Genomic DNA, 22,633 nt, shown 5'->3' with positions numbered 1-22,633 from the left:
TACTGACCTGTTGACACTACATTTCTGGGGGAAGTTGAAACTGCAATTAAGTTAAGTATTAAGCCCTTGTTTGGTGACTTGGCCTAACATAAGTGACTCCATCTTGGGCCTATGGTTTTCTTTTTAACAGTGGAATATTGTGATTTTGAAAATTATATTTATCTATTGACATTTATTACATGTTTAATATATTTACTGAAAGTATTTAGTTTAGATACACTTACTGTCTACTTGGATCTAATACTAAATGTATTCAAATTTAGAAACAGTGTGGGTACTTTCTGCTTCTTAGGTAAATGTTCCCTCATTTCCAGTTGCAGAATTCATTGGCTTCATTCTCTATATATTTTTAGAACAGAAAACTTGTGTGCCATATGGTAGAAAACAGAGTTAAAGGAAGGAGACTTAAGGATATTAAAAATATTTACATTTTTGCCAAAGAGTAAACACATATTAATTTCAAGAAGAATGTTTTTAACATGGCTTATTAGTTTTGTCAGTTCTTCTAGTTTCTTTTATTTAGTGACAAATTTTTAAAAGGTAATTATTCAAGGTGGGTTCAGTATAGTAGGGCAATTTATGAGGTAGGTAATGGAGAAGAGGACAGAAGTGGGATTTTAAGGAAGCCCTCCCAAGAACATCAATGCTGCCTCTGGGTTATACCCACAGCACCTCTCTCCACTCCATTGCCAGCTAGAACTTGCCAGGTTCCAAAAGGGGTGTGGAATGGGCAAGAGCCTACACTTTTTGGTTGGTGGGTGAATGAAGACATAAAAAAATATAGCCTTTACTCCCAACTCAGGGACTCAGTACTAATTTTTCAATTGCATAATTAACATTACATCCTTTAAGGGCTTCTCATTATATTCTTTTTGTTTGTTTCAGTTTTTATTTAAATTCAAGTAAGTTGGGGCGCCTGGGTGGCTCAGTCGTTAAGCATCTGCCTTCGGCTCAGGTCATGATCCCAGAGTCCTGGGATCGAGCCCCGCATCGGGCTTGCTGATCCACGGGGAAGCCTGCTTCTCCCTCTCCCACTCCCCCTGCTTGTGTTCCCTCTCTGGCTGTGTCTCTCTCTGTCAAATAAATAAATAAAATCTTAAAATAAATAAATAAATAAATTCAAGTAAGTTGATATATAGTATAATATTAGTTTCAGGAGTAGAATTTAGTGATTCATCACTTACATATAACCTCCAGTGCTCATCACAAGTGCCCTCCTCAATACTCCTCACCCATTTAACCCATCCCCCTGCCCACTTCCCCTCCAACAACCCTCAGTTTTTTCTCTATAGTTAAGAGTCTGTTTTTTGGTTTGCCTCTCTCTTTTTCTCCCCTATGTTCCTCTGTTTTGTTTTTTAAATTCCACATATGAGTGAAATTATATGGTATTTTTCTTTCTCTGACTGACTTATTTCACTTAGCATAATATACTCTAGCTCCACCCACATTGTTGTAAATGGCAAGATTTCATTGTTTTTATGCGTGAGTAATATTCCAGTGTATATATATAACACATCTTCTTTATCCATTCATTACTTGATGAACATGTGGACTCTTTCCATAATTTGGCTACTAGTGATAATGGTGCTCTAAACATCGGGGAGCGTGTATTCCTTTGAATCGGTATTTTTGTATCCCTTGGATAAATACCTAGTAGTGCAATTGCTGGATCATAGGATAATTCCAATTTTAACTTTTTGAAGAAACTCCATACTGTTTTCCAGAGTGGCTGTACCAGTTTGCCTTCCCATCAACAGTGTAAGAGGGTTCTCCTTTCACTGCAATTTCATCAACATCTGTTGTTCCCTGTGTTCAGTTTAGCCATCCTCACAGGTGTGAGATGATATCTCATTGTAATTTTGATTTGTATTTCTCTGATGATGAGTGATGTTGAGAATCTTTTCATGTGTCTGTTAACCATCTGTATGTCTTCTTTGGAAAAATGTCTATTCTTGTGTTCTGCCCATTTCTTAACTGGAGTATTTGTTTTTTGGGTGTTGAGTTTGATAAGTTCCTTATATATTTTGGATACTAACACTTTATCAGATAGGTTATTTGCAAATATCTTCTCACATTGTGAAGGTTGTCTTTTAGTTTTGTTTGTTTGCTTCACTGTGTGGAAGCTTTTTTATCTTGATGAAGTCCTAGGAGTTCATTTTTGCTTTTGTTTCCCTTGCCTCCAGAGACATGTCTAGAAAGTAGTTGCTATGACCAGTGTCAAAGAAGTTGTTGTCTGTGTTCTGCTCTAGGATTTTCATGGTTTCCCTATTTCACATTTAGGTCTTTCATCCATTTTGAATTTATTTTTGTGTATGGTGTAAGAAAGTGGTCCAGTTTCTTTCTTCTGCATGTGGCAGTTCTGTTATCCCAGCACCATTTATTGAAGAGACTGTCTTTTTTCCATGGGATATTCTTTCCTGCTTTGTTGAAGATTAGTTGACCATATGGTTGTGGGTCCATTTCTGGGTTCTCTATTCTGTTCAATTGACCTATGTGTCAGTTTTTGTGCCAGTACCATATTATCTTGATCATTACAGCTTTGTAATTGAGTTTGAAGTCTGGAATTATGATACCTCCAGCTTTGCTTTTCTTTTTGAAGATTGCTTTGGCTACTCAGGGTCCTTTGTGGTTTCATATAAATTTGAGGATTATTTGAATGAATGGAGCACTGGGTGTTATACGCAAACAATGAATCACGGAACACTACATCAAAAACTAATGATGTAATGTATGGTGATTAACATAACATAATAAAATAAAAAAAAGATTTTTGTCATCCAAAAAAAAATAAATTTGAGGATTATTTGTGCTCATTATGAGAAATGCAGGTGGTATTTTGATAGGGATTGCATTAAATGTGTAGATTGCTTTGGGTAGCATAGACATTTTAACAATATTTGTTCTTCCAATCCATGAGCATGCAATGTGTTTCCATTTCTTTGTGTCACCTTCAATTTCTTTCATAAATGTTCTAGTTTTCGGAGTATATATCTTTTACCTCTTTAGTTAGGTTTATTCCTAGGTATCTTATGTTTTTTGGTGCAATTGTAAATGGGATCAATTCCTTGATTTCTGTTTCTTCTGTTTCATTACTAGTATATAGAAATGCAACAGATTTCTGTATATTTGATTCTGTATCCTACAACTTGACTGAATTCGTGAATCAGTTCTAGCAATTTTTTGGTGGAGTCTTTTGGGTTTTCTACATGGAGTATCATGTCATCTGCAAATAGTGAAAATTTGACTTCTTCCTTGCCTATTTGGATGTTGTTTATTTCTTATTGTTGCCTGATTGTTGAGGCTAGGACTTCCAGTACTATGTTAAATAACAGTGGTGAGAGTGGACATCCCTGTCTTGTTCCTGACCTTAGAGGAAAAGCTCTCAGTTTTTCCCCATTGAAGATGATATTAGCTGTGGGTCCTTCGTATATGACCTTTATGATGTTGAGATATGTTCCTTCTGTCCCTACTTTGTTGAGGTTTTTAATCAAGAATGGATGCTTTGTACTTTGGCAAATACTTTTTCTGCATCTATTAAGAGGACCATATGCTTCTTATCCTTTCTTTTATTAATGTCATGTATCACATTGATTGATTTATGAATATTAAACCATACTCACAGCCCAGGAATAAATTCCACTTGGTCGTGGTGAATGATTCTTTTAATGTACTGTTGGATTCGATTTGCTAGTATCTTGTTGAGAATTTTTGCACCCATATTCATCAGGGATATTGGCCTGTAATTCTTTTCTTTAGTGGAATCTTTGTCTGATTTTGGAATCAAGATAATGCTGGCCTCATAGAATGAATTGGAAGTTTTCTTCAATTTCTGGTTTTTGAAACAGTTTGAGAATAGGTATTAACGCTTCTTTAAATGCTTGGTAGAAGTCCCGTGGGCAGCCATCTGGCCCTGGGCTTTTGTTTGTTGGGAAATTTTTGATTACTGATTCAATTTCTTTGCTAGTTATCAGTCTGTTTAAGTTTTCTATTTCTTCCTATTTCAGTTTTGATAGTTTGAATGTTTCTAGAAATTTATGTATTTCTTCCAGATTGCCAAATTTGTTGGCATATATTTTTTCATAACATTCTTTTATAATTGTTTCTATTTCTGTGGTGTTGGTTGTGATTTCTCCTCTCTCATTGGTGATTTTATTTATTTGGGTCCTTTCTCTTTTCTTTTTGTTAAGTCTGGCTAGGGGTTTATCAATTTTATTAATCTTTCAAAGAACCAACTCCTGGTTTCATTGATCTGTTCTACTGGGTTCTTTTGTTTGTTTTTTCTATGTCATTTATTTCTGCTCTAATCTTTATTATTATTTCTCTTCTTGTGCTGCCCCTAGGCTTAATTTGTTGTTCATCACTTTCTATATTACACTATATATCAACTTACTTGAATTTATTTATTTATTTATTTATTTATTTTCTATTTTGAATGTTGAATTGTGGAGATTTTGGATTCTGTTACTTTTCCATCATGAATGTTGTTTCCTTTGTTTTAGCAGGTGATTTTTTTTTTAAGTGAGGGTTAGGCTTGAACTTCAAACTTCAAAGTCAGTTCAGATTGGATTTAAATGTGTCTGCGTGTAGGGATTACCCATGAGTTGTCAGTTTGCAATCTCTTGTCTAGAGTGAAGATGGTCTTTAGCTGAGATGGTTTTAGGCTCTCCCATACATGCCTAATTCTGAGGTCAGTCAGAAATGTGGGTGGACAGAGCTTGGGGATCTGCTATATGATTCTTTTCCTTGTAGGATCCCTCCATCCTCTTCAGCACTCACATTTTCCTGGGTTCAGTTTTCATGTTTTATAGGCCAAAGAGAGATTGCTTGTTTTTTGTTTTTTTGTTTTTGTTTTGTTTTGTTTTGGTTTGGTTTGGTTTGATTTTTTCTGGATGAATTCCAGCCAGTTGTAGACTGCACTTAGCCTCAGGCTAAAAACCTCAGCTTAGGTATTTAGTTGTCACCCCTCCTCCAAGTGAACTTGTACTGCAAACCCAGCAGACACTTATCTTCACTCTCCAGTACATTCATGTTCTTTGTTGTATACCCAGGTTTTATAATTATTTTATGCAGTGGGGTGGAGGTGGAGAGTTGTTAGGTAGGATCTTAATTTATCAGACCTGAAAGTGGAACTTTCTGTAGTTTTAAATTTTTAAATGTCAAATTTCAAATAAAAAAATAGAAAATAGTACAATGGATCCTCATATGCCCATCACCAGACTCTATTATTATCAAGATTTGCCTCACTTGTTTCATCTACCTCTTTTTTGCTTTTCTCATTTTTCCTAAATATTTAAAGCAAATCCCAGACATCTCATTATTTCACCTCTACATTCTTCTGTATGCATCTCTAAATACCACAGATACTCTTATATAACCACAATGCCATTATTATATCTAAAAAATTTAACAATATTTTTTGGTATTATCTAATATTTAGTCCATAAATAAATGTTCCTGATCATTTAAAAATGCATGTTTGCATTAGAATAAAAATAAGATTCACAATTGCATTGGATTGATACTTGTGTGGTCTCTTTGAATCTAGAGCAGTATATTCTCATCACCTTCATTTTCCCTGCCATTGGCTTGTTGGAGTAACCACCTTAGTTGTTTGTATGGAATATTCCACATTGTAGATTTGTCTTTTTCCTTGAGGGGTCATTTTACTTGTTCCTCTATGCTTTATATTTCTATAAATGGAAGTTAACTCTAGAGATTTAATTAGGTTCAAGGTCAACTTCTTGGCAGAGTACTTTGCAGATGGTACTGTGTGCCTGATATCACAGTGTCTGGATAGCCTAACAATTTTCATATTTCACTCTAAACCAGAAATCACATACTAGTAATGCATAACCAAATCTTGCACATTAACACATTTGAATATAATTATTAGTTGCTACTTCTTGTTTTGTTTGCATTGTTATTTTTCCTAAAGTAATTCAAAGGAAAACAAACATAAAAGCTGTAGTTGTATCTTAATCAAAAGTGGTAAAATGGAAGAACACAATTGCTTCCTGTTTCAGTATAATTTATTTTTACACTAGACATCTCCATTCATTTTTATTACCTGCCAGACCCCTGTAAACACATGAGTTTGTGACTGCTGCTATATATATTCTCCAACCCATCATAGCAAGTACACCAAAACTCTGATCACAAGTATTGAATCCACACTTAGTAGTCAACTAACATTTGCCTAAACCATATACAGTTAGTTTTGGTGTACTGAAAGCACTGTATCACTCACAGCTGAGCTCCAATTTGCAGTTTACATTGTCTGCTTTTTAAGAAATGAGAAAATTAGGGAAATTTTAAAAATATATTTAACCTTCCTATAATCCTGAAAAATAAAATTATCCAGGACCAAAAATAATCTTCATTATCCTTGAAGTTTTGAAACTGGTTAAATTCTTTAAAAATTTTTTCCATGCATTTCATCACAAAATTAAAAGAATTTAAGGTGGTTCATAAAGCTAAAGCACTGATGTCTTCCATATGAAATATCTTCACTTGGACTTTTTAAGGACAAACCATAAACAAAAGGCCATAAAGACATCATATGAAATGAGTTCTTGCAAACTCGGATTTGTTGAAGAAGACAATTATTTTAAACTCACAAAGGATATAAACAAATATGAAACTTTAGAACCCCGGGACATGCAAACCAGAATGTTGAAAACATAAGTTTCAAGTTGGACATCATGTTTCCAGTTCTTTCAGGAAAAATATATTTATCTAGTGTCTAAATTGGGACACAGGAAGTCAGAGCAGGGAATTACCAAAATAGTGTATTATAAGTGTTCTCCTTGAGATTGTTTTTGAATGCCTTTAAAAACTGGGTGTGTAAGTTAAAACTGCTTTTAGCACTTCCTCGACAGCTTACCTTAGATTTTGCTAAACTTGGCAGCATTATAAGGGTCATATTTTCACACAGATGCACTCTTCCTGAACAGAATGTATTTGACAGAAACAAGTTTTTCTTTCATGCCAGGCATTTATGTGTCTGCTTTCCATAACAAACAGCAAGACAAAGCTTACCATTCTGGACTCTCTCCCAATATTTCCAATTTAGCTATGAAAACAAGATTTTTTATTTCATGGTTTGGCGGAGTGCCCTTTAAAAGTTAACTCTTTAAGAGAACATAACGTTTTCCCTCAATAATCATCTTATGTCCTATGATTTGAATTTTGTTTGCATTTCTTCAGATGTCCCAAAGTCTATCCTTATATCACCTGAGTTGGAGACATTTTCATAAGTTATCCTTTTTTTCCCCTCTCACATAATTTAGCACTTTATTATAGCTCTTATTTGCATTATTTTCTGTTTCAGATACTAAGTCTAATCAAATTGAAGCCAGCATTTGTTTTGTTTTTAGGTCTTTGACAGAGTCTTGGAAGAGTCTCTAGCTGCCAGAGTTTTGTCTGAAATGGACTCATTTTCAAGAGTTCAGCTGTTTTCATACTCTATTCTTTCATAATGAATGGTGTCTATCCAAATAAAAGGGCAAATTATTATGGTAGGTTAGGACCTGGTAAAGTACGGAAAAAATCTTTCCAGGATATATCTAAAACCAAAATTGAAATACACCATAAGCCTAACTCCAGCAGTTCCAAGGATAACCATGCCATGCATCCAGCATTCTCAGTCTTTCAGAGAAGTCAAAGCATCCAATGCAAACTTTGATACTGAAAGAATGACTATTCAGTTTTTCATTCTGAAGCAGGTTATTAGAAGGAGACTGACAAGAAGACCCATTTTTAAAATTATTTTTTTCTATTTGTAAAATAAATTGGATGAATTAAAATTGAATATAATTTTGCCGTCATAACCATCATCATTACCTTTATGAACCTAAATGAATGATTTGGAATAGAATGTTAGTATACTTCACATGTCACCTTAATTCCTTTTTTTCTTAAGAAAATTACTTATTTATAAGTAATCTCTACACCCAACATGGGGCTTGAAGTCACAACCCCAAGATCAAGAGTCACATGCTGGGGTGCCTGGGTGGCTTAGCTGGTTAAGCATTTAATTTCGGCTCAGGTCATGATCTACAGGTCCTGGGATGGAGCCCGGCATCAGGCTCCCTGCTCAGCAGGGAGTCTGCTTGTTCCTCTCCCTCTTCCTCTGCCCCTCCTCCTGCTCTTGCTCTCTCTCAAACAAATAAATAAAATCTTCAATAAAAGAGAGTTATATGCTCTACTGACTGAGCCAGCAAGAAGCTCCTGTCAACTTAATTCTTTACTGTCATGCTTTCCTTTTTAAAATTTGTCTTCTTTAAGACCTAAATGTAAGATGCGAAACCATAAAAATCCTAGAAGAGAGCACAGGCTGTAATTTCTCTGACATTGGCTGTAGCAACATTTTTCTAGATATGTCTCCTGAGGCAAGGAAAGCAAAAGCAAAAATAAACAATTGGGACTACATCAAAATAAAACACCTCTGGGGTGCCTGGGTGGCTCAGTCAGTAGAGTGTCCAACTCTTGATTTCAGCTCAGGTCATGATCTCAGGGTGGTGAGATTGAGCACTGCGTTGGGCTCCACACTCAGCGTGGAGTCTGCTTGTCCCTCTTCCTCTGCTCCTCCCCCGATCCCTCTCTCTCTCTCAAATAAATAAATAAACAAAATCTAAAAAAATAATAATAAAATAAAAAAATAAAAATAAAAAGCTTCTGCACAGCAAAGGAAACAACAAAAAAACTAAAAGACAGCCTACAGAATGGGAGAAGATATTTGCAAAGGACATATCCAATAAAGAGTTACTATACAAAATATATAAAGAACTTATACATCTCAACACAAAAAAACCCCAAATAATCCAATTAAAAAATGGTCAGAGACATGAACAGACATTTCTCCAAAGAAGACAGAGATGGCCAACAGACATATGAAAAGATGCTCAACGTCACTCATCATCAGGGAAATGCAAACCAAAACCACAAAGAAATATCACTTCACACCTGTCAGAATTGCTAAAATCAATGACACAAGAAACAACAAATGTTGGCAAGGATGTGGAGAAAAAGGAACCCTCTTGCACTGTTGGTGGGAATGCAAACTGGTGCAGCCACTGTGAAAAACAGTATGGAGGTTCCTCAAAACATTAAAAGTAGAATTGCCATATGATCCAGCAATTGCTCTACTGGGTAGTTACCCAAAGAATACAAAAACACTAATTCAAAGGGATACATGTACTCCAATGTTTATAGCAGCATTATTTACAATAGCCAAGATATGGAAGTAACCTAAATGCCTATCAATAGATGGATGGATAAAGAAGATGTGATATAGATAGGTAGATAGATAGATAAAATAGAATATTACTCAGCCATAAAAAGGATGAGATAGTGCCATATGTGACAACATAGATGGGCCTCGAGGGCATTATGCTAAGTGAAATCAGTGAGACAGAGAAAGACAAATACAAAATTATTTCACTCCTATGTGGAATTTAAGAAAAAAAATGAACAAAGAAAAAATAAAAAAAAAACAGACTCTTAACTCTACAGAAAAAACAGATGGTTATGGGGGTGGGGGGGTGAAATGGGTGAGGGGGATTAAAGAGTACATTTATCTTGATGAGCACTGAGTAATGCAGAGCATTGTTGAATCACTATATTGTACACCTGAAACTAATGTAATGCTGTATGTTGGCTATAATGGAATTTAAAAAATAAATGAAATGAAAGTTGTGTTCTTTCACCTCTGAACTATTCAAAGATGCTGTTATTCTTTTCAGCTCTTAGGCCTACATTATTCATTCCTTGGATACAATAAAAAGCTAGAACAACTCTTTTGTGCTGAAATATATTTTGCCATTTTTGCTTGGAGAAAAAATACCAACCTTCTTATAGACAGAAAACTGACATATAGAGATACTAGTTGATTCTTTAGTACATAGGAGTGCTACTTGTACACAAAATAAGATATTAAAAATGTTAATGCATATATTATTCAGTATGACTTCAGATCTCATCACTAAGACTATTTTGAATAGTGGCCGAATTAGATACAAATCAGATGCTGAAATCAAGAGGAGGATAAATGAACTATTACACAGAGATTGGCAAAAGAACCATAAAAAATAATTTTATATCACTGGAACATTAGTTGAAATTTATTTTTAGTCTCTTTTTCTCAGGGTTCAATATAGTAATTATAAAGCAAGGGTTACACTTCACAAACTGGGCCTTCTCAGCATCTACATATGTGTGTGGAGCTTTCAATTTTTAGTTTGAATAAGAAAACTGAGCTTTGCAGCACATGTGTAAAATCTCTGAATTTTCTAGGCCATTCCAGCCTGAGGATAAAAGTCATATCATCAGAAGAGCAATAAAACTAAATTTTTCTGATATTTCCCCTGTAACTATTACAGGACTTCCCTATGTAGTTCAAGGAGTTCGAGAAGAATGAGTAGGGGTGGTATATCTTAAATAGGAATGTTCTTCCTCTCTATTTTTATCTAGCTAACTCCTATTCATGCATCAGTGCCTAATTCAAGAAACACCTCCTTTGGAAAGCTTTTCCTGACCCATTCTGATTAGATGGCCTGCCTCTATACATCCATAAAACCTTATGCCTAACATTGTCCAAATTTTCATAGTGCTGATTATGGAATTATAATCATTGATTTGCATATTTACTGCCCTATGCCCTTTTCATCATCTCATTTTTCTCATCTCATCATCTCCTTCCTCCTCTCCTATTTTCCCACTTCCAAATGACCACACATACACAAGACTATTAGTTCCTCACCAGTAGAGACTATATTTTGTTGGGCTTTGAATTTCCAGCACTTAGAATAATGTCTGGTATATAGTAATGACCAACTAATATTTATTGAATGAATATAATATGAATGAATGAATGCTTAGGAACTGGTCATATCAGCTATCACCATTTTCTTCTTTTCCTCTGTCTTGCTAGCATGACGTATCCTGTTGCTGCCAATGCCCAGTGAATTAGTAATGTCTATAACAAAATACCACAGACTAGGTGGCTTAAACAACAGAAGATTATTTTCTCATAATTCTGGGGGCTTTGAAGTCTGACATCAAGGCATCAGTGAGGTTGGCTCCTTCTGAGGGCTGTGAAGGAAAGATTTATTCATGGCTTTTCTCCTTGGCTTGTAGGTCTTCTCCCTGTGTCTTTACATGTCTTCCCTTTACCTGTGTCTGTGTCCAAATTTCTTCTTCTTATAAGGATACCAGTCATATTGAATTAGGATCCACCCAAATGACCTCATTTTAAGTTAATTCTTTAAAGACACTTTCTCCAAATACAATCAGATTCTGATGTGAATTTGGCCCTAACACTCACTGATTTTGCTGTTACTAGTAATAATTGTGTTATTAAACAACCATTTTCTGAGCATGTATTTTGTGTCAGAAACTGTGCTAAGTGCTTTATATGCACATCTGTGACACATAAGGTTATCTCAATGCCTACCACAGGCACCCATACCCACTAAAGCTCACCAGAAGCACCAATATTTTGCCCATCCTGTGGTTTGGCAGTTAACCCCACTGGAGAAAGTACCCTCTACTTCCATTGGTGTGAGATCCTACTAAGTAGGGTACAGAGAAGCGCTGTTCAGCACTCTTAAGGATTTACAGAAGCAGCTCTTTTATTCTTTTATTGCACTCTCCATATATGAAAACTTGGCCGTGGGTCCACAAGGAATTGAGCCAGGGGACCATGCTGAGACAATCTTGGGGCTATGTTTAGAATTGTACCTCCCCATCCATTCCTTTGTACTGTCTTTTTTTTTTTTTTTTGTAATTTCTTTTATTTGACAGAGAGAGAGACAGCGAGAGAGGGAACACAAGCAGGGGGAGTGGGAGAGGGAGAAGCAGGCTTCCTGTCGAGCAGGGAGCCCGACGCGGGGCTCGATCCCAGGACCCTGGGATCATGACCTGAGCCGAAGGCAGACGCTTTACGACTGAGCCACCCAGGCACCCCTCCTTTGTACTGTCTTTGTGTGCTTTGATTCTTTCTTCTTTTGGTTTGAACTTTTCCCCAAGACTTACATGTAATAGATCCATAGCCAACTCACTTCCATCATATCTCCAGACATGCCTAATTTCTAGAAAACACATAACCTAAATTCTCAATGGAGACTCCAACTAAATCTAGCTGTAAATTTAGTCTTTGCTATGATTTTCTAAAAAAAACTTTAATGATGCAATTGTTTTTCCATTTTAAATATATTGCAAGAGGTGGTGGAGTAACTTTCTTAAATCTTTAAGCATTAGTTTAGTATGAGGACTGAGGAAATTTTTGACTGAGCTGAAAATTAAGGGAACTTGGGTATTTGGGAGGAAAAGGAGACTGTAGTGTAAAGAGGAGTAAACTTGTGAGTTCATGTAATTTACCTTTTTTGACCTAGGTTATATAAATGCCTATATTATAGCATTTAGGAGCATAACTAATTCCTATTTATCTTTCTCATGGGAAAAGGGGGTTTATACAGAGATAGGAGAAAAAGAAAGGAGTTGATGCATGAATGACAAAAAATCTATCTCGTGATGTCTTTTAGAGGTGTTGAGAATAGCTACAACTGTGGCTGCTCCAAGGCTAAGCGAGGCCCTGTAGGTGAATATGTTCTACCTCAGCCTTTCATCGGCTGACGACATTATCTTGCATTCAGGGCCATGCAAAGGTTGACTTATTCAATCCTTCACCATGTGAGTAGAGAGAATTGTACAGAGATTTTATCCATCTATCTAGATCCCTAATCTTTTAAAGATGATTTTGGAAATCCAATTACTCTAGAGTTTTAAAGATTTTATTATTTATTTATTTATTTATTCGAGAGAGAGAGAGAGAGAGAGAGAGAGTGAGCACGAGCAGGGGGAGGAGCAGAGGAAGAGGGAGAGGGACAAGCAGACTCCCCACTGAGCAAGGTGCCTGACGTGGGGCTCCATCCCAGGACCTGGGATCATGACCTGAGCCAAAGGCAGACGCTTAACCGACTGAACCACCCAGGTGCCCAAAAATTACTCTAGAGTTTTAAAAAATGAATCCCAAGTATACTCTACAAGCTTTATTTTAAAAATCTGAGATCAGTAGGGGAAGAAGAGAGTTCAAAATTGTTTCTCAGTCTACAAGTGCTCCTCCACATGATTCAATTAGCACCTTTGTATTTATCACAGTTTTAAATTTAATTGACAACATATTTTATTATGCTTTAATATTATGACAACATTGCGGTACATTAATGGTATCAAAATTTTTCAAGCCAGATTACCAAAATAGTGGTGATTTTTATTGCTAGGATGTGATGGAGGGATTGTTTCCTCCAATCTTCAATTCTTTCCCTCTATATTAGTTTACCAAAGCCTCTTATAATTGCTGTTCTTGTAATGTCAGGAAGAATTTCACATCTCTTTGCAGATTAAACTTATTGAGTTAGTGTTTCATATGCCCAACCTATAAATTTTTTTCTTATCCTTGGGGAATGCCTATTCACATTAGTGGGAGCTGAGTAAACATATCAAGCAGGTAGGAGCCCTCCCTTCACTTGAGAACCAGGTAACAAGGGTACAGTTATCAGTGTTAGTAATATTACATCTCCAGTAGAATGTAAAGGATCACTTTTAATTACAGGGAGATAACTAAACTTAATAGGGTATTACATAGCTGAACTATTTATAAAATTACAAATTCCTTCACAGAAGTTTTTGGAAAACTGACCTTTACATGTTAGCATTATCATAAAAATATATTTTTTAAATGTATACAATTAAAATTTTTGCCAATAATGTTAAAAACTTGAAGTCACTGTGGAGAGCAAAATGGCCCTTAGTATATATTCCTTATGAGAAGGCAACACAGCACTTTTTTCCCCTGGAATTCTAATTTGCAGATCCAATATCTCTCTCCAATCAAATGCAATTTAGTATAACTTGTACCAGTATGTAACATGCCAGTTAGGTGCTCCAAATAAGGCCAAGATTCATCTCAGTGACCCATAAGTAGGGCTGAAGGACTGACAGGATTTCTTTACAGTTTTAGGCTTGACGCTGTTGGCACTTCTCATAGACTGAAAACGTTTCATTAGGTCTTATGTTCCTAACAGTATTATATGATATCTATAGGTAAATCTTCATGTTTCCCAGGCAACAAAGAAAGGGAGGGGCATTATTAAAGAGAAAACATCATTAAATTTTCTGTTTTAAATTGATACCATTTTTTGGGGGGCGCCTGGGTGGCTCAGTCGGTAAGCATCTGCCTTTGGCTCAGGTCATGATCCCGGGATCCTGGGATTGAGCCCCGCATCAGGCTCCCTGCTCTGCAGAAAGCCTGCTTCTCCCTCTCCACTCTCCCTGCTTGTGTTCTCTCTCTCTCTGTCTCTCTCTCTGTCAAATAAATAAATAAAATCTTAAAAAAAAAAAAAATTGATACCATTTTTTTTATATAATACCTATTTCACAGTCTTAATTATTTTTCCTGAACAATAAGCCAGACCAAATATATATAGCAGGTATAAAACACGATTTGGACGTTACACCTGTCGGTGCTTTTCCACATCATTATTGGAAACATCACACTCCTGGCTATAGAACAAATGACTAAAACTCAAGAAGGGTTACACTATGAGAGTATACTTAAAGGTTCTGATGGGGGTGGAAGTGACATGTAAAACCACATGTAAATAAAATAATCCTGTAATATTCTAATAGATGCTCCTTTGAGAAAACTTATGTTTAAAAGCTTTGTATAGAGATCTGTTTTTCCATGTATTGTCTGCCTGAATGGCCTTTCATGCTCCCACAAGGAAACAATAGATGGTCCTTTCTCTTAAGCATGCTTTATACACTTGCTTCTGTTGTACTGAAAGTGCACTGAGGAACAGTTACAACTGATGAGTTAAACTTAAAGGTCTGCCAACTAGTGAGGTCCTACTTTGACCATGTGATGAATACACATGAGGCAATTGAAAGAATCATCAATCTTGAAATAAGGGTGTTGTGCCTGCTTTCTTTCACCCCAACCTGATTTTTCTTAGGTTGAAAATAGGGACATTTAAAGCTGCAAATCCTTGTTTTTGTAGTGAACTGAATTTCTGCATCATTGACCTTGACATATTTATTTTTAGTATTTCTTATGTTATTTAATAAGGTATGATAAATCCATTAAGTAGTCTAAAACATGTTTTCATTTATCAACTTTCTGTAATGAAAAGAACTAAAATTTAAAAATCCTGAAATGTTTAAAGGCAAATATCAAAAATAAACATTAGTAAGCTTTCTTATTAAGGTTTAAAGAAAATTACCAATCCACATTTGACTTGGAATTCAACAAATTCATTCTTCTTAGCAAGTGTAGAGAAAATAGTAATAGTAATAGAAATGTAGTCAAATTTCTAATTGGAAGTGTAAAATTGATGACAATTATCAGTTCCCCTTATCTTCTCTATTTTTATCCAAATGGTTTTTTAAGGAATGTAGATGACTTTGGTTGACAAGGGCACTGAACACTGACCAACAATCCAATGTATTTTTTTTTATTATGTTAGATTACAAACTCAGCAATTTCTATTTTTATGGGTTTTCTGGTAAAATAGAAATTGCTGAGTTTGTAATCTATGTTCTCATCCAAGTCATTCCTACCCATTCCTACCCAAGCTAGTGCTCTGTGTTTCAATATAGAGCCATTACTTGTGGTTGATACTGATCCACTAATTAGTATTCACCCAATTTTCCAGCTAATATTTCTTTATTTTACTATAAAAATGTAACTAAATATAAAAATGTGAATATTTTCTAATTCATTTGGTTTATGAAAGTTCAGAGAAGCTATGCCTTTAGGATTCCTTTCCCCACTGCTTGGTAGTTTCTTGTGTATCCATCCAGAGCTATACTGTGCAAATAAAGTGTATATGTATATGTAAGTTTGTATTCCTTCTTTTTATACAAATAATAGCATACTGCATAAATGATAGCATACTCTGAAACTGTTTTGCATATTGCTTTTTGCACATAATATATCTTGGACATTATTCCAATAAATGGCTACACTGTATTATAACTGTAGTCAGTTCCCTTTGATAGACATTTAGGTTGTCACCAATCTTTTGCTACTGCAAATAATCTTCAGTAACTATCCTTGAACATAGTTCTTGGTACACACTACATACTACATTACAATAATACCTATTGAAAAAAAATCCTAAAAGTAGAATTGTTGAGTGAAAGAGTAGGTTAGGGGTGCCTGGGTGGCTCAGTTGGTTAAGTGGCTGACTCTTGGTTTCGGTTCAGGTCATGATCTCATGGGTTATAAGATCAAGCCCCACATCTGGTTCCTCACTCAGCTGGGAGTCTGCTTGAAGATTCTCTCCCTCTGTCCATCTTCCCACTCATGCTCCCTCTCTCTCTCTCTCTCAAACAAATAAATACATCTTTTTTTAAAAAAAGAGTACTTTAAATTCTAATAGATTTTGTCAAAATGCTTTCCAACCAAAATTTTATTTTATTTTATTTTATTTTTTTTTAAAGATTTTATTTATTTATTTGAGAGAGAGAGAATGAGAGACAGAGAGCATGAGAGTGGCTAGGGTCAGAGGGAGAAGCAGACCCCCTGCCGAGCAGGGAGCCCGATGCGGGACTCGATCCAGGGACTCCAGGATCATGACCTGAGCCGAAGGCAGTCGCTTAACCAACTGAGCCACCCAGGCGCCCTCCAACCAAAATTTTATGAGAGTGCTTGAGTCCATGTATTTTTAGCTCTTCTATTTTTGTGTGTCTCTACTTGTTAAAAGTTTTTTCTTATATTGAGCTGCAATCTATTTTTCTATAATTTCCTCCATCAGTTCTAGTACTGACTTCTGGATTCATACATAACATAGGCAGTCTCTCTCCCATATAACTATCCTTTAAAAAGTTAAAGAGCATTTTCATGTTCTGCCCAAGTCTTTTTTTCTCCAGATTTCACACTCTGCATTACACATTTGCCTGTGGGGCTGTCATATTCATCCTTTGCCCTTTTTTTGTTCTGCTCTGAATCACAAGGGGGCTACCTTGTGAAGTTGTTTTCCCCAGACTCATATGTTGTCTGACTTCTGACTGTTCACCATTATGAGACAGGAGTTTGGAAGGAGGAAGGATCTTGTAATCTTGGTATCCATTTCAAGAAATTAGAGAAAGAACAGCAAATTAAACTCAATGGAAGTATGTGAAAAATAATAAAAGCAGAATTTAATTAAGTAGAAAGACATATAGTAAATTCAAAAAGTCAGTTACTTCTTTGCAAAGACTAGTAAAATCAATAAACTTTTTGCAAAAGTGCCCAAGACAAAGGGGCATCTGCTTGCTCATTTGGTAGAACATATGACTCTTGATCTTGGGGTTGTGAATTCAAGACCCACATTGGGGGTATAGTTTACTAAAAAAAAAAAAAAAAAAAAACTGCTCAGAACCAAAAACAAGTAGGTAAGACACAGATCACCAGTATCAAAGGTTAGAAAAGGAACACCGCTAAGGAATTTACAGATATTAAAAAGATAAGAGGTTATTTTAACCTTATGACAATAAATTTCAATTTTAGATAAAATAAAAAATTTCCTTGAAAAACACAATTTACCAAAATCGACACAAGAAATAACACATTTGAATAGTATTATATCTATTAAAGAAATTGAATTTGTGGGGTGCCTGGGTGGCTCAGTTGGTTAAGCGTCTGCCTTCGGCTCAGATCATGATCCCAGGGTCCTGGGATCAACCCCCGCATCAGGCTCTCTGCTCAGCGGGAAGCCTGCTTCTCCCTCTCCCACTCCCCCTGCTTGTGTTCCCTCTCTCTCTGTCAAATAAATAAATAAAATCTTAAAAAAAAGGAAATTGAATTTGCAATTAAAAACCTATCCACAAAGAAATCTCCAGCCCCAAATGACAGTAAATTTTCAATACATGTAAGGAAGAAATAGCACTAATGTCACACAAACTCTTCCAGAGAATAGAAAATGAGGGAATGTTTCTTAATTCACTCTATGAGATCAGAATAGCATTAACAAAACCTGACAAGGACATTATAAGAAAGAAAAATTATAGGCCAATTTCTCTGATACACAGAAATGGAAAATTATTTATTTATTTATTTATTTATTTATTTATTTATTTATTATGTTCAGTTAGCCAACATACACTACATCAAAAACTAATGATGTATTATATGTTGGCTAAATGAAAAATTCTTTTAAAGTATTATAAAATTGAATCCAGTGATATATAAAATTGGTAATCATCATGGCCAATTTGGGTTTATTTCAAGAATTCAGAGGTGAAATGATATTCAAAAAATTACTCAATATATCAAAGTTTTGATAGCTCTAGTTTTAAGAGTACTATCTTTTCCTATGGTGCATTTAATATTTTTTTCAAAGTACTTTAACATGAGCTTATTGAATATTGAATCCATGTTAATGATAAAAATTAACTTTTTGTAAAGAAACATCATTTAAGGGATGCCTGGGTTGCTCAGTCGACTGCCTTCAGCTCAGGTCATGATCCCAGGGTCCTGGGATTGAGTCCCACATCGGGCTCCTTGCTCAGTGAGGAGCCTGCTTCTCCCTCTGCCTGCCGCTCCCCCTGCTTGTACTCTCTCCCTCTCTCTCTGACAAATAAATAAATAAAATCTTAAAAAAAGAAAAACCATTCAATTTATTACTATAAATTAATTGAATTGATAAAAATTAATTAGGGAGAAATGAGAAAAGAAAGAGAAATTAAAAGAAACCTGTGATAATCTCAATAGATGGATTAGAGTTAAAATTCTACATCTATTTGTAATAAAGAACCCACAAACTTTTAGCAAGCCAGGAATAGAATAGCACTTCCTTAATCTGATAAATAGTATAAAACCTTACAGGAATGATCATGCTTGGTGGTAAAATATTGAAAGATTTCCTCCTGAGAGTGGCAATAAGACAAGAATACCTGCTCTCATCTCTTAACATTCAACATTGTACTGGACATCCTAATCTGTGCAATAAAGCAAGAAAAATAAGTAAAAGGTAAAAGAGTTAGAAATGAAAAAAAAAAATAAGGGCATTATTATTTGTACATGACACTCTTCCATATGGAGAAAATCCCAGAATACCTGCACATACATGTTAGAAGTAGTAAGTGAATTTAATAAGTTCTCTGGGTACAAGGTCAATATACAAAACTCAGTGTTATAATATGGGGAAAATGGTATCTTTTATAATAGCATCGAATGCCTAAGAAGAAATCTAACAAAGGATTGTTACACAGAAAGCTATAAAATATTATTGAAAAAAATTAAGGAAGACCAAAATTAATGGTGGGATATGCATGTTCATGAATTGAAAGACTCAAAATTGTAAAGGTGCCAATTCATTGCAAATTGATATATGTGACCTTCATGAAAACCCCAGCAAGTTTTATGTAGAAACTGACAAATTGATTCTCAAAATTATATTGGAAGTGCAAAAGCTAAACAATAGCCAAGAATAGACAAGAAAAGCAACCTGAAAGAGGATTAATACAACAAAACTGCCAAATATTAAGACCTACCATTAGTATATATATATTGACTAGGGTAGTATGGTATTGGTGCATGTATAGACAAATAGAGTAAGGAATGGAATAGAGAATCTAGAAACAGACCCATACATATCTGCTCACATGATTTATGACAATGTTGAAGTGCAATGGGTAAAGAATGTTAAATAAATAGATCATTTTGATAGCCACATAAAAAAGACCCTTTTTTCACACCATAAGAAAAAATCAATTCTCAGAGGATTGAAAATAAAAATATGTGTGAAAGGTAAAACAATAAAACTTGTAGAATATAACATAGGAAAATATTTTCGTGACCTCCTGGAGTAGGCACAGATTTCTTAAAAAGAACACAAAAGGCACAAACCATAAAGGAAAAGATTAATAAATTAGACTTCATCAAAATTAAAATGTCTATTTTTCAAGAACTCTAAATACTGACATTTTAGGGATCTGCTTGTCTTACTGCTCAATCAGCTAACCTTGAAGCTTATGCATCTACAAACTCTACGCATGGACATAAAGAACAGAGAAGAGGTGTTAACAAGCTTTTGGAGGAAGCTGAAATGACTGCTCAGAAATAGTCCCGTGAAAAGTGAGCCTGTGTACGTCATTTTCTGCCATAGGCTAAGTCGTTTACCACACCTCTATCTACTTTACATCTTCCTTTATCTCTCTGAGGATAGTAATTATAATTTTTGTAGTTTTCTTCTGTTCCTAGCCTTGTCTTTATTTTTCTTCTATTTCCCTTCTGTGTTTTTGTCCCTGTCACAATTAAGGTTTAAAATTTTTTTTTCACTATTATTTTAACGGGATTTGGGGAGGGAAGAATGGATAAACTGTCTTTGTGCATTCCACCATGTTCAACCTACAGTCTCCAGGTGATTTTCAGGTATACCTTGAGAACACTAGGCTATATCCAATAATGTAATATTAACCAACCAGAGAGGGCTGATTCTCTTTTTGTCATATTTTAAATTTCCAAGATCTAAGTCTTGTGTGCTGATAACTATTTTTATAGTTATTTTGTTCTTGTTTCATAGCTGCAACATCTCTCACCTGTCTGAGCATATTACTTACATATTTTAAGTTTTATTTTGTTCCTAGCCTTGGCTTTCATTTTTTTCTTTTTAAAGATTTTATTTATTTGACAGAGAGAGAGACAGCGAGAGAGGGAACACAAGCAGGGGGAGTGGGAGAGGGAGAAGCAGGCTTCCCACGGAGCAGGGAGCCCAACGAGGGACTCAATCCCAGAACCCTGGGACCATGACCTGAGCCGAAGGCAGACACTTAACCAACTGAGCCATCCAGGTGCCCCACTCTCATTTTTTTTTCTTTCTCCAAGTTTTCATTGTTTATTTTGGCCTCTATTTTTTACAGTAAGGGTATTCCTTAAATATCTAGTAATACTTGGCTTACCATTCATGTTAAAAATGAGACACGGTGAAGCTGATTGTTAGCTATAAGGATATTTTCAGACATGACAGGACTCAAAAAGTACCTTCTGTGTAGCACTCAAAAAGCAACTAGAGGATATGGCCTACCAAAAGAAAGGAGTAAATAGGTGAAGATTAAAGGAACAGGGGATCCAACACAGGATAATGGCAAAGGGAATTCCTGGAATGATAGACATGCAACACTGTAGAGAAACTAACCCAAAGCAGAGCATAAAGGTAAAGGGCTCCAAGAGGGAAGACTTCTGGGAAAATAGGAATTGAGGAATTATCTGATGTGTTTGCTTATGTGGAAAATAGTATTGAGGCAATTTTGGAATGTTTGGGTAGAATTAGCAATCATTACATAAAATCCAAGCATATATGAGACAATTACTAATATTTGCAAAACAAGAAACTGTTAGAGAAAGGAGTGTAATCACAGTATACTAACTGGCTCAACTACAAATAAGATATATATGATCATGCCAATGTAAACACTGAATATTGTTTTTCCCCAAATTGTGATGTAACTATACAGAGAGTGTGGGGGAGGAGGAAGTATATAGGTGGAAGTGTAAGAGACCTGAATCTTTATCTACTATAAGAAGAAGTCAAAGATAATATTTAAAAGTGATTAATCAAGAAATCGCAATATAGCATATTACTTAGAAATGTGGAGGTAGGGGCGCCTGGGTGGCTCAGTCATTAAGCATCTGCCTTCCACTCAGGTCATGATCCCAGGGAGCCCGTTGGGCTCCCTGCTCCGCAGGAAGCCTGCTTCTCCCTCTCCCACTCTCCCTGCTTGTGTTCCCACTCTCCCTGCTTGTGTTCCCTCTCTCGCTGTCTCTCTCTTCTGTCAAATAAATAAATAAAATCTTAAAAAAAAAATAAAGTCAAGTAATGCTAAAAGACATGCAGTAAATAATAGTTTCCTTAGCCAATCCTTTCTCAAACCCTCAAAATTCCTCCTCAAAGGTAACAACTTTCAAATGTTTTGGTTATCTCTACTGGCATTTACCTCCACATTTTTTTTTTTTCCAGGAGAGGGAGAAGCAGGCTTCCCGCTGAGCAGAGAGCCCGATGCGGGGCTCGATCCCAGGACCCTGGGATCATGACCTGAGCCGAAAGCAGATGCTTAACAACTGACCCAGGCACACCGCATTACTTGACTTTAAAAACAATATTCACTTTCTGCTTTGAAAAAATTAAACAAATTTACCTGGGGATTAAATTAAATTAATTAAAATGGGCCCATTCCTGGAAATTTGGGTCCTGGGTCCATTCCTGGAAATTTGGGTCCTGGGTCCATTCCTGGAAATTTGGAATCTGCATTTTAAATAAACATCCCAAATCTGAGAAACATATTGGTGTAGCCCTTTTTTGTTTTTTGTTCTTACTCCAAAAAGAACTTTTTAAAAGACACTTCTGGTGGTTTTAAGTTTTTCTTCTAATTTATAATTCTCATCCCTTCCTTGGCTTCAGCCTTCCAGATAATGTTTAAATAGGCGTATATGTGCCATCTAAAAATATTTGTCGAGTATATTTATTTTTCCATTTTTTGTGTGCCTCCTTTTATAATTGGAGCTCATCTGAAAGCTCCCTATAAGGTCACATCATTTTAGATTCACTCTTCTTTTACGTGAGGATTGTTTTTAGTTATATAATGAAATATT

At 35.6% G+C, this 22,633-nt stretch overlaps 1 long non-coding RNA gene across 1 annotated transcript in view; it reads left to right on the top strand.

Moving 5' to 3' along the window:
- The window catches only part of LOC118531652 (uncharacterized), a 77,791-nt gene extending 55,478 nt beyond the window's left edge, over positions 1-22,313 (top strand). The window contains exons 3-4 of the long non-coding RNA XR_004915311.2: positions 19,974-20,129; positions 22,002-22,313. This is a non-coding gene — a long non-coding RNA (uncharacterized LOC118531652). The remainder of the gene's footprint in view (positions 1-19,973; positions 20,130-22,001) is intronic.
- Positions 22,314-22,633: the final 320 nt, after the last annotated feature.

This window comes from Halichoerus grypus, chromosome X, assembly GCF_964656455.1.
Source record: "Halichoerus grypus chromosome X, mHalGry1.hap1.1, whole genome shotgun sequence".
NCBI classification, from domain to species: domain Eukaryota; kingdom Metazoa; phylum Chordata; class Mammalia; order Carnivora; family Phocidae; genus Halichoerus; species Halichoerus grypus.
The sequence above is the reverse complement of the archived record's forward strand: the minus strand, read 5'-3'. Positions and strand labels throughout refer to the sequence as shown.